The following is a 14,067-nucleotide window of genomic DNA, read 5'->3' on the forward strand; positions in this document are numbered from 1 at the left end:
TATGTGAACTCATAAAACATTATTCTGTTTTATATTAAGGTTATGGATAGAAAAATCATGACAGAAGTATTATTGTTTTTTGACCTATATCATCAGTTAATATTCAGTGATTTTGAGCATGTTTTGTATATCTATGTTTGTGTACACCAAAATTTAATCACACAGAAGGACAAGTAGAGGTTGCTTTGTTTGGAATTACTCTCTTAAATGATTCCAAGTAATGCTTGAGCCCTGTTTAAAAAAACTGCCAAGTCTTCTTGCATCAAAATCCCAATTTGCATATTACTTTACATATTGAGTCCCAAAGGCTTCAATTCAAAGGATGGAAAATAAAATTAAACGAATCAATTAGTGTATCTTACTGCAATTGTATTCAAACCCAATATTAAGGGCATTACATACAAATTACATAACAGATTTAGAAAGCAATTCAATTTAATCACATCTTAGATTAAGAGGGACAGGAACCCAGCTCAAGAGCTGGAGAGAAATGCCAGTCAGCTGTTGTGCTGGGGGCTGGGGAGAAGAGTTCTGGTCTCTGTCTTGGTTGGAATAGCTCCTGGCCAGCTTGAACCAGCTCAGCACTGTAATCCAGACCCAAGGCGGAGGTTTCCAGGAGGGGCCTTCATCTTTCAAAGATTCTATTTGATCTCTCGCTATTTGGACCATTTGAGTTTTGGTAATGTTAAAATTTTAAAATTGGTACTCAATAGCTCCTAATTATACAGAATCTTTGTGCTGGGAAAATATTTTGAAGGATCAACTGCTTTGTGCCTATCTCTGTCCCCTCCACCATGTTCAGAAGTTCTGCTCACCTTATTCTGTGGGGCTTATTTACCCAACATAGACTGGGTTCCTAGACCTTGCTGTCTAATAAAGGAGACACTAGTCACATGTGACTAGTGTGGCTAAAGAATTCAATGTGCTAGGCTAGATAGACTGGAACTAGAGAACAAAAGTGCTAAATACTCAACTTCGAAATTCAAATGCCACAGTACCTTATTTCTACCTAATAAGGTAGAAAATTTAGAAAAATACATGCCCTATTTTTTTTCTCCTCTCCTCAGAGAAGATCATGATCTTTCATCTGCAAAGGATAAGAGGGAGGTGCCAGATGAAAAGCTTTGAGCAAACAGACATCTACAGACCATGTGTCACTCAGACACAGTGTCTGTGTGGGAGTCTGTCGGCTGCTCATGCTGAGAGCCCGTGTGAGTTGTCTTCTTGGCTGGGCACTGCATAGAAAGTACCAGCCTTAGCCAGCACTCTGCCACATGCCGGCATGTGCCCCATGACCTTGTTCAGTATTCATTCAGTCTACTCTTTGGGGAAGCTCCACCTTCCCAAATGTACCTCTTTTTCTTTCCTAATGCCTTCTTTTAATGCTCTTGAATACCTAAAAGTCTTCAGAATGGAGGGTGGAACAATGGACACCAAAAGGGGTGGTGATATTGAACAAATGAAAGTCACTGTCCCTGGTCAAGAGGGAACAAGTCAGGCCAGCTCATAGAACTTTTAGGGTCTGGGCAGAGGTTGGAGACAGCCTTCCATCTCTACTGCCTATCTCATATCATCTTTTATAGGTGTAAGTGGTCTTTTGAGGTTGTAATATGGCTGCAAGTTGTGCTTTTTTCACACTAATTTACTGAATTTCAGTGTAGTTTTTGCCTTGTGGTGATTCACACTCTGTGTTCTTCCCTGAGTCCTACTTCCCAGCTTACATTAGGTGTTGTTTCTGTGTATTTGCACAATATGGCAGATTGTTTTGTCCCCAAATGGCCAGTGCAATGTTTCCAGTCCCATAAGCTCTTCACAACTTTGCCACTCTCATGAAGAAATAGAATCTGTTTCCCTGTCCTTGAAGCTAAGTGGGACTTTGCAACTGTATTGATGAGTTAAATATGATGAAAGTGAAGTTATGTGACTCCAAGGCTAGGTCCTAGAAGATGGTATAGCTTCCACCAGATGGTCACTCATTCTCTCTCTCTCTCAAGATGTTCATCTTTGGAGCTTGTCACTATATTCTAAAAAGCCCCAGATTTTTTCATGTTGAAGACAACATGGAGATGCCCACTGGGGGAAGAACTGAGGCCCCAGCATCAACTGTTTACAAGTTTTCTTGGAGAGGCCATCAGACATCACAGAGTCAAGAAAAGATGTCTACATTGTGTCCTGTCTCAGTTCCTGATCCATACACATGCGATGTGTGGCTTTACATGGCCAAGCTTTAGGTCATTTCCATGTAGCCATAGTAACTGAGACATACAGTCACCTATGCTTATCCGTATTATTTCACCCATGAGATTATACCCCATTGTAACTGTCTATTTACTTCTGTCTCCCTTGTAGACTGCAATTTCCTTGAGGACAGACTTAGGTCACAGTCATCAGTATATTCTCTGTACCTTGAACCAACACCTATGAAGGAAGGACCCAGCAATGCTGAGTTTTTAAAAATGGGTGAGAAGTAAATGGTTCTGATTCTTGATGGGAGTTATGAAATGAAAGAACAGCATTATGACCATGATGGCTGAGAAGAATATTTATAGACATATATCATCTGGATTTTATTCGTATGGGTTAGATTATAGTGGTTAGAAGGATTTGTAGTCAATTTAAAATCTAGATCCAAGGAGTGTTGATGTAGAATTTGTATTGGTCTCAAGGAAGGTCTCTAGGGGAATATGGCTAGAAATTTAACCTGGACTTTTCACATTTGAATAAAGACATTCAGAATATGCTTAGCAAATTGGGTGAAAACATGTTAGCCAAAGAAAAAGTGACTGCACTGAATGAATTCTAAAACACTTCGACAATTTAGAATAAGGGGCTAAAAAAAGGATAAATTTAACAAAGGTAAATGTAAAATATATAATTCTTATTAAAAATATCAATAATATAGGACAGGTACTTAACATAGGAGACCTAGAGGGTTTAGACTGCCTGCAAGCTCACCAGTCAGCAATGGCGTGAGGAGGCTGCTCATGTAATATAAGGTCTGTTAATAAGTAAGAGTTTTTAGTTCAAGGGAGATAATAGTCCCACTGTACTGGAAATTTTTGTTTCTGGGTTCTCCATGTGCCTTAGCACTGTTCCAAAGACTACATATAATGTCTCATTGAATCTTCAAGCCATCCTGTAGGGACAAGTAGTATTATCCTTCCATTTAATAAAATGAGGAAATTGAACAGAGGGGTGTTGATTTTCCTATATTACACATCCATTCAGTGGCGGGACTGGGATATGCACTGTTTCCAGACTTGCTCTCTTGCTTATTACCCTAGGTCTGGGTACCTCATAACAGAAAAACATGGAAAGCTGCCAAGTGTCCAGAAGAAGGTGGCTAGAAATTACAGTGGAAAGTGATTGAAGGAAGTGGGAACCTTGAGTTGGAGAAAAGATGAACTGAGGGGTTTTGAAATGAATGAAGGGCAATTTACACTTGAAATATGGAAGAATCATCTTACAAAACCATTAGTAAAAAGATTGGGTTGCAAGCAGGTAGTAGCAGATGATGAAAGACTGTAGCAGTCTAGCTACTATAATGCAAATTCTGACACTTGGAGGATGCTGGTACTGTGGCTTTGCTTCCAGTTCTGAAACCTGAAGATTCTAGCATATGCTTTGATTTTCTCCTTCATTGTCAATGTCCTTGATAAGGATAGTGGCCCTAAATTCAATGACATGTGTCCTTATGAAAGACAGAAAAGGAAAAGACACAGGCAAATAAAAAGAAGAGGCCATACGACCTCAGAGGCAGAGATTGGAGTGATGTAGGTAAGGAAGCCAAGGTAGAGCCACCAGAAGCTGGAAGAGGCAAGAAAGATTCTTCCCTAGAGCCTATTAAGGTCCTTAAGGGGTTAAGGTCCTGCAGACACCTTGATTTTGGATTTCTGTCCAAAAATAAGTTCTTGTTTTTTTAAACCACAAAGTCTGTGGTAATTTGTTACAAAAGCCCTGGGAATTTAATGCCTATAAGATATGTATAAAACATATGGGAAAGTACTTACCAGAGGCCCTGGGTATAAATGGCAAGTTTAATCATCACCTGCTTTCCCTAATGCCTTTTCCTCTATTACCCAGGGGCAGTGCTAGTTGTTATAAAAGCTTATATAAGATAAAGAAGAAAAAATAACCCACAGTTGAGATGTAGTGTCAGAATATCTCAGTTCTATTGGGGTAAGTAACAAGTTCACAAAATCACCTTTTAGAATTGCCTCACAGAGGAGGTCATAAGTTAAAAATGTTAAGTTTAAATTGGGGTCTGTGTAGTAAATAATTTGGCTTTGTCCAGATTATCTCTTAGTCTTGGATTCTGGGAGGAAATCAATGTCAAACCTGATAGGAGTGTATTTGCTTAGGGTGGGTGCTGATCATACTAGATCTTAGGGCAGGGCTGGACATACCAGATAACCTTAGGGTCGGTGCAGTACCAGAAAGACTGACCCTGTGGTTTAGGGTGAGGACTTGGGTCATTTGTATTAGTTGACTTGGAGACTCAGATCAGCATGTGGACAATCAATTAATCTATTAATTATGCCTATGTAATGAAGCCCTAGTAAAAACTTTGGATACCAAGTGTTGGGTGAATTTCACTGATTGATTGGCAATATTCTCTGTGTATTGGCATGTGCCAATGCCAAGAGAAGACAATAGAAGTTTCATGTTTTGAAGTTTCCCAAACTCTGTGCCATGTGTCTATTCCCTTGGCTGATTTTAATCTGTATCCTTTCCTTATAATAAAACACAATTGTTGGTATAATGGCTTCCAGCGAGTTTTCAGAGTCCTTTTAGGAAACTATCAAACTTGAATGTGCTTTTGGGAACCCCGTAAACTTGCAATTGGTGTCAGAAGTGTCGTTGGTTCTTTGAAGGTCTATGCCCTCAGATGATTCAGCTTGCCAATTCTAGGTGAAAGTCATTTGTCAAGGTAGTTAGTAGTGCAGGGTACAGAAAGTTGAATGGGGAAACCCCACAAATAGAGGAGGAAGACAGACCTTCCCACTCTGGATAAGGATATTTGAAAATGATATCCCAGACTCTAAACTCTCATTTTGTCATACTCCTCATTTGAGACCATTTATACCTTATGCAAATCATTGTGAGAAGGACATCTTCATGGACTGCTTTTCCCTCTGCCTGACTTGTCCACAATGAACATGTGGGAGAGTGGTGAGACTTGTCATTCCATCTGTTGGAGGGGGGGTTCAATTCCTTGAGTCAGGTACCAGAAGCAGAAGTGCTATCTTGTTTTTATCTCCTCACTGTTACCTTGTTTAATTTTTAGGTAAAAGATGTTGCTCTTTATGTAGTTTCAATTCAAAAATGTCAGTAATAATAGACCTAATTACAAATTAATTAAGATTCAAATACAGTGCATCAAGAAAAGCAGGAAATAATGGTGCCTAGATGTGCTCCACATATTTGAGATTGTGAGAAAAAATGGGATATCATAGAAATTGAGTATTTTCCAGGATAACCTATTTGACATTTCTTGGTAGGAGTTAATATAATAAGACATATAGCTGAGCTTTAAAACAAAAATAAAAAGATTTTATTTATCTGTCAGCATAAGCAAGTAGAAGAGCTGGCAGAGTGAGATGCAGGTTCCCTGCTGACCAAGGAGACTGATGTGGACTTGATCCCAGGACCCCAGGATCATGACCTGAGCCAAAGGCAGACATTTAACTGACTGAGCCACCCAGGCACCCACTGAGCTTTTTAAAAAATAGTTTGAGGGGAGCAGAGTCAAGATGGCGGAGGAGCAGCAGACTCAGATGACATCAGATTGCAGGAGTTCAGTTAGATAGTTATCAAACCACTCCAAACACTTACAAAACCAATAGGAGATCTGAGAGGAGAAGAGCAGCAATTCTAGAAACAGAAAATCAACCACTTTCTGAAAGGTAGGACATGCAAAGAAGTGAATCTGAAGCAATGGGAAGATTGACCATGGTGAAAGGGGCCGGCTCCCAGCAAGTGGTGAAGCAACAGATCACAAAATCTGAACTTTTAGAAGTCTGCTCTACTGAGGGACATCATTCTAGAGGCTAAGCGGGGGTGGAGCCCTTGCAGGGACAGTGGGGGCTCAGGTCCCACAGTGTCACAGAAGGATAAGGGGTGTCTGAGTGTAGCAGACATCGCAGGTACCAGAGCAGGGAAGTTGACTACAGAGGTGGAGCCGGAGCCAAGGAGAGAGCTCTCAGCTTGGGGTTACCTTAAACTGTGATCCGCAGCACAGTTGGACCACTGATCATTGAGCAGGGACTCCACAAGTGGCATATCTGGGGAGACCCACCTTCATTTGCCAGAAAAGCAGAGCAGCAATAATCTGCTAAGTTTGGAGACTCCAAACACAGCTGTGTGCCAGAGACAGAAACACTCAGTCAGAGGCCAGGTGAGCTCAAAGTGTGGCCAGAGACCAGGGAGATGGGAGTGATTGAGCACTTTTCTCTGAGGGTGCACTGAGGACTGGGGCCCAAGCTCTCAGCTCCTCCAGGCCAGAGATTTGGAGGCTTCCATTTTCATTCCCATCATCCAGAGCTCTATGGAAAGCGTTCAGGGAACAAAAGCCCCTGAGAGCGAACCTGAGCAGGTTACTTAGCAGGGCCCTGGGCAAGGGTGGGTGCAATTCTGCCTCAGGCAAAGGCATTTGGGAATCACTACACCATACCCTTCCCCAAGAAGATCAGCAAGAACATCCAGCCAAGACCAAGCTCACTGATCAAAGAGAACAGTGGGGAAACAGGAGGGGAAAGCAAAACATGGAATTCATGGCCTTTTTCCCCATGATTCTTTAGTTTTGTAAAGTAAATTAATTTTTTAAAAATTTTGTTTCTTATTCTAATTTTTCTAACTTTTTCTCTTTCCTCTTTAAACTTTTTTAGCTAGTTTATCTTAACAATACCTTTCTAAAAAGAATCTTTTTAAACCTTCACTATCATAGTCATATTTTATCTTTCATTGATCTAACTTTATTTTTTGTATACATATAGGTTTTTTTTTTTTTAAATTTGGGATACAATTTCTTATATTAGATCAGAATATACCCTAAATCTAGCACAGGGCTTTGTTCTAGTCTCCAGCCTGAGAAAATTCTCTCTACTTTATTTTTCCAACCAACTTATCAATTCCTTTTTTAGAATTTTTAAAAAAGTTTTCTTGTTTACAGTCATATTCTATCCTTTAATCATGTTTACCCTTATTTTTGTATATATATAAGTTTTTCTTTCTTTAAAATTTTGGGAGAAAGTTTCTTCTAAGAGACAAAATACACCCAAAATGAAGTGGATGGCTCTGTTATAGTCACCAGCCTAGTGTATGTATGTATATATATATATATATAAAACTTCTTTTTATCTTCTTTCTTTTCCCCCTGATTTGTGATCTTTTCTAATTTGGTTAAGGTACATTTTTCTGGAGTTATTACCACCCTTTTAAGTATTTTATTCTCTTATTCATATATTCTTATCTGAATAAAATGACAAGGTGGAAAAACACACCACAGAAAAAAGAACAAGAGGCAGTAACAAAGGCTAGGGACCTGACCAATATGAGCATTGGTAATATGTCAGATCTAGAGTTCAGAATGATGATTCTCAAGGTGCTAGCGAAGCTTGAAAAAGGCATGGAAGATATTAGAGAAACCCTTTCTGGAGAAATAAAAGCCCTTTCTGGAGAAATAAAAGAACTAAAATCTAACCAAGCTGAAATCTAAAAAGCTATTAATGAGGTGCAATAAAAAATGGAGGCTCTTATTGTTAGGATAAATGAGGCAGAAGAGAGAATTACTGATATAGAAGACCAAATGATGGAGAATAAAGAAATTAAGCAAAAGAGAGACAAATAGCTACTGGACTATGAGGGGAGAATTTGAGAGATAAGTGATACCATAAGATGAAACAATATTAGAATAATTGGGATTCGAGAAGAAGAAGAAAGAGAGAGGGGGGCAGATGGTATATTGGAGTGAATTATTGTAGAGAATTTCCCTAATACGGCAAAGGGAACAAGCATCAAAATCCAGGATGCACAGAGAATCCCCCTCAAAATCAGTAAAAATAGGTCCACACCCCGACATCTAATAGTAAAACTTATAAGTCTTAGCGACAAAGAGAAAATCCTGAAAGCAGCCCAGGACAAGAAGTCTGTAACATACCATGGTAGAAATATTAGATTGGCAGCAGGCTTATCCACAGAGACCTGGCAGGTCAGAAAGAACTGGCATGATATATTCAGAGCACTAAATGAGAAAAACATGCAGCCAAGAATACTATATCCAGCTAGGCTATCATTGAAAATAGAAGGAGAGATAAAAAGCTTCCACGACAAACAAAAATTGAAAGAATTTGTACACACCAAACCAGCCCTACAGGAAATATTGAAAGGGGTCCTCTAAGCAAAGAGAGAGCCTAAAAGTAGTAGACCAGAAAGGAAAAGAGATAATAAACAGTAACAATTACTTTACAGGAAATACAATGGCACTAAATTCATACTTTTCAATAGTTACCCTGAATGTATATGGACTGGATGTCTCAATCAAAAGACACAGGGTATCAGAAAGAATAAAAAAATAAAACCCATCAATATGCTGTCTACAAGAAACTTATTTTAGACCAAAGACACCTCCAGATTTAAAGTGAGGGGGTGGATGGGCGCCTGGGTGGCTCAGTCAGTTGGGCATCTGCCTTTGGCTCAGGTCATGATCCCAGGTTCCTGGGATTGAGTCCCACATTAGACTCTCTCCTCCACGGAGAGCCTGCTTCTCACTGTCCCCCTGCCTCCTGTTCTACCTGCTTGTGCTCTCTCTCTGTCAAATAAATAAATAAAATCCTTAAAAAATAAATAAATAAAGTGAGGGGGTAGAAAACAATTTACCATGCTAATGGACATAAAAAGAAAGCTGGAGTGGCAATCTTTATCAGATTATTTCAATTTTAAGCCAAAGACTATAATAAGAGATGAGAAAGGACACTATAGCATACTCAAAGGCTCTGTCCAATAAGAAGATCTAACAATTTTAAATATCTATGCCCCTAGCATGGGAGCAGCAAACTATATAAACCAATTAATAACAAAATCAAAGAAACACATAGACAAGAATACAATAATAGTAGGGGACTTAAAACCCCCCTCACTGAAAGGGACAGATCATGCAAGCAAAAGATCAACAAGGAAATAGAGGCCTTAAATGACACACTGGACCAGATGGACACCACAGATATATTCAGAACATTCCATCCCAAAGAAACAAAATACACATTCTTCTCTAGTGCACATGGAACATTCTCCAGAAAGATCACATCCTGGATCACAGGTCAGGTCTCAACCAGTACTAAAAGATTGGGATCATTCCCTGCATATTTTCAGACCACAATGCTCTGAAGCTAGAACTCAATCAAAAGAGGAAATTTGGAAAGAAACCAAATACATGCAGGCTAAAGAGCAACCAGGAAATAAAATAAGAATTGAAAAATTGCATGGAAACAAATAATAATGAAAACACAACTGATCAGAATCTGTGGGACACAGCAAAGACAGTCCTGAGAGGAAAATATATAATGATACAAGACTTTCTCAAGAAACAAGAAAGGTCTCAATACACAACCAACCCTACACCTAAAGGAGCTAGAGAAAGAACAGCAAAGAAATCCTAAACCCAGCAGCAGAAGAGAAATAATAAAGATCACAGCAGAAATCAGATAAATAGAAACAAAAAAGACAGTAGAACAAATCAATGAAAGTAGGAGCTGATTCTTTGAAAGAATTAATAAGATTGATAAATCTTATTTATGGACCTGACCAGACTTATCAAAAAGAAAAGAGAAAGGACCCAAATAAATAAAATCATGAATTAAAGAGGAGAGATCACAGCCAACACCAAAGAAATACAAACAAGTATAGGAACATATTATGAGCAATTTATGCCAGCAAATTGGACAATCTGGAAGAATTGGATGCATTCCTAGAGATGTATAAACTACCAATACTGAACCAGAAAGAAAAGGAAAGTCTGAACAGACCCATATCCAGTAGGGAGACTGAAGCAGTCATCAAAAACCTCCCAAAAAATAAGATCCTAGGGCCAGGTGGCTTCCCAGGGGAATTATGCCAAACATTTAAAGAATTAATACCTATTCTCCTGAAACTGTTCCGAAAAATAGAAATGGAAGGAAAATGTCCAAAATCATTTTATGAGGCCAGCATTACCTTGATCCCAAAACCAGACAATAACCCCATCAAAAAACTGACTTAAAGACCAATATCCTTGATGAACAAAGATGTGAAAATTTTCACCAAAATACTAGCCAATAGCATCATACATTAAAAAATTATTCACATGACCAAGTGGGATCTATTCCTGGGCTGGTGGCAAGGTTGTTTCAACATCCGCAAATCAATCAATGTGATACAATACATTAATAAAAGAAAGAATAAGAACCATATGATACTCTCAATAGATGTGGAAAAAGCATTTGACGAAGTGCAGCCTTCTTTCTAGATCATAATCTTCAAAGAGTAGGGATAGAGGGTACAGACCTCAATATCATCAAAGCCATCTATGAAAAACCCACAGCAAATATCATTCTCAATGGAGAAAAACTGAGAGCTTTTCCACTAAGGTCAGGAACATGGCAGGGATGTCCATTAGCACCACTGCTATCCAACATAGTACTAGAAGTCCTAGCTTCAGCAATAGACAACAAAAAGAAATTAAAGGCATCCAAATTGGCAAAGAATAAGTTAAACTATGACTCTTTGCAGATGATATGATACTTCATGTGGAAAACCCAAAAGGCTCCACTCCAAATCTGTAGAACTTCTAAAGGAATTCAGTAAAATGTCAGGATATAAAATCAATGCACGGAAATCAGTTGCAATTCTATACACCAACAACAAGATAAAAGAAAGAGAAATTAAGGAGTCAATCCCATTTACAATTGCACCCAAAACCACAAGATACCTAGGAATAAACCTAACCAAAGAGGCAAAGAATCTGTACTCAGAAAACTATAAAGTACTCATGAAAGAAATTGAGGAAGACACAAAGAAATGGAAAAATGTTCCATGCTCATGGATTGGAAGAACAAATATGGTGAAAATGTCTATACCTAAAGCAATCTACACGTTTAATGCAATCCTATCAAAATACCATCCATTTTTTCAAAGAAGTGGAACAAAACCCCCCAAATTTATATGGAATCAGAAAAGATGCCTAATAGCCAGAGGAATGTTGAAAAAGAAAGCCAGAGTTGGTGGCATCACAATTCCAGACTTCAAGTTCTATTACAAAGCTGTCATCATCAAGACAGTGTAGTATTGGCACAAAAACAGACACATAGATCAATGGAACAGAATAGAGAGCCCAGAAATAGACCCTCAACTCTATGGTCAACTAATCTTCGACAAAGCAGGAAAGAATGTCCTATGGAAAAACAGCCTCTTCAACATGGTGTGCGGAAAATTGGACAGTCACATGCAGAAAAATGAAACTAGACCATTCCCTTACACCACACATGAAAATAGACTCAAAATGGATGAAATACCTCAATGTGAGAAAAGAATCCATCAAAATCCTCGAGGAGAACACAGGCAGCAACCTCTTCAACTTCAGCCACAACAACTTCTTCCTAGAAACATTGCCAAAGGCCAGGGAAGCAAGGGCAAAAATGAACTATTGGGACTTCATCAAGATAAAAAGGCTTTTCACAGTAAAAGAAACAGTCAACAAAACCAAAAGACAACTGTCAGAATGGGAGAAGATATTTGCAAATGATATATCAGATAAAGGACTAGTATCCAAAATCTATAAAGAACTTATCAAACTCAACACCCAAAGAAATGATCCAATCGAGAAATGGGCAGAGGACATGAGCAGACATTTCTGCAAAGAAGATGTCCAAATCATCAACAGACACATGAAAAAATGCTCCACATCACTCGGCATCAGGGAAATACAAATCAAAATCACAATGAGATACCACCTCACACCAGTCAGAATGGCTAAAATTAACAAGTCAAGAAATAACAGATGCTGGTGAGGATGTGGAGAAAGGGGAACCCTCCTACACTGTTGGTGGGAATGCAAGCTGGTGCAGCCACTCTGGAAAAAAGTCTGGAGGTTCCTCAAAATGTTGAAAATAGAGCTACCCTATGACCCAGCAATCTCACTACTGGGTATTTACCCTAAAGATACAAATGTAGTGATCCAAAGGGGCATGTGCACCCGAATGCTTATAGCAGCAAAGTCCACAATAGCCAGAGTGTGGAAAGAACCTAGATGTCCATCAATAGATGAATCAATAATGAAGTATATATATATATTTTTTTCCAATGGAATACTATGTAGGCATCAAAAGAAATTTTAATCTTGTTATTTGCAATGATGTGGATGGAAGTAGAGGGTATAATGCTGAGCGAATTAAGTCAATCAGAGAAAGACAATTATCATATGATCTCCCTGATATGAAGAATTTGAGAGGTAATGTGAGGGGTTTGGGGCATAGAGAAGGAAAAAATGAAACAAGATGGGACCGGAAGGGAGACAAATCAATAGAGACTCTTAATCTCACAAAACAAACTGAGGGTTGCCTGGTGGAGGTGGGTAGGGAGAGGGAGGTTGGGTTATGGACATTGGGGAGGGTATATGGTATGGTGAGTGCTATTAAGTGTGTAAGCCTGACAATTCACAGACCTGTACCCCTGGGGCTAATAATATATTGTATGGTAAGGAAAAATATATAATAGAATAAAAAAAATAGTTTTGTTGCAGGGCAGCTGGGTAGCTCAGTGGGTTAAGCCTCTGCCTTTGGCACACATCATCATCTCAGGGTCCTTGGATAGAACCCCACATCAATCTCTCTGCTCAGCAGGAAGCCTGCTTCTTCCTCTCTCTCTGTCTGCCTCTCTGACTACTTGTGATCTCTCTCTGTCAAATAAATAAATAAATAAAATCTTTAAAAAAACTGTTTTCTAGAATGGCTAGAAATGGCTCACAGAACTCAGGTAAATATTAATTTCATGATAAACGGTATGAAAATGAGAAAGATGAACAGAAGATGAAGAGGTGCATGGGTCTAGAATGGTCCTGGGCACAGGAGCTTCTGTCCTTATGGGGTTGGGGTGCACCACCCTCCTGGCACATAGATGCATTCATCAACCCAGTTCCCTGACCTCATATTTTTGGGATTTTTATAGGGGCTTCCTCTGAAAGGCATAGTTGATTACTAACTTAGTCTCCAGATCCTCTCCCTTTCCAAAGGGTGGTGTGGCTGGGTGGATAATTCCAAATTTCTAATCATGGGTTAGTCTTTCTGGTGACCAGCCCTCAACCAGGAGTTCATTAAGTGTCACCTCACTATAACATAAGACATTCTTGTTACATAGGAAATTCCAAGGGATTTAGAAGCTTGGTTTCAGGAACCAGAGTCAAAGACCAAATATTAGAGCAGAAGATGCTCCTACTGCTCTTATCACTTAGGAAATTATAATCATGTTAAGAGTTCTATAGGGGCTTGTATATATATTTCTATTGTTTTACAATGTGTTAATTTTCTTTTAAAATATAAAGGTAGTCGATAGAAAGCTACCTTAGCTTGTGGTACATTGGGTAAGGTGAATGACTTTTGCCCTTGTATTCAATTAGAAGGAATTAAGACTCACAGAATTCAACAAAAGAAAGAAAATCACAAAAGGGTACGTATACCAGTTGTTGAATGTAAAGTAGGATCTCAGATGTGCATCTTTTAAAATGGATCTACTGAGGCAAAAAAGAAGGTCCCTTTCTCAGTGAAGATTTTGTGGCATTATTGCACCCAAGGAATCTGCCTCTTTAAATGGTGATTAGGATTCCTGACAAAGACTTTAACAAAGTTAATCCTGCTTATTCTCATATTCATGTCTTGATCAAACACTGTGTTCGGTGTACCACTTTGTATCTGTAAAATGAAATAAATTGGAGTAGATCAGTAAAGTAATTATAGCTTAAGAATATGAATATAATTTGTGTTATTAGTTAAAAATGAGTGAGATCACCTCTGTTTTTTGGTATATTGATTGCATTCAGTT

This window comes from Mustela nigripes, chromosome 1, assembly GCF_022355385.1.
Source record: "Mustela nigripes isolate SB6536 chromosome 1, MUSNIG.SB6536, whole genome shotgun sequence".
NCBI classification, from domain to species: Eukaryota; Metazoa; Chordata; class Mammalia; order Carnivora; family Mustelidae; genus Mustela; species Mustela nigripes.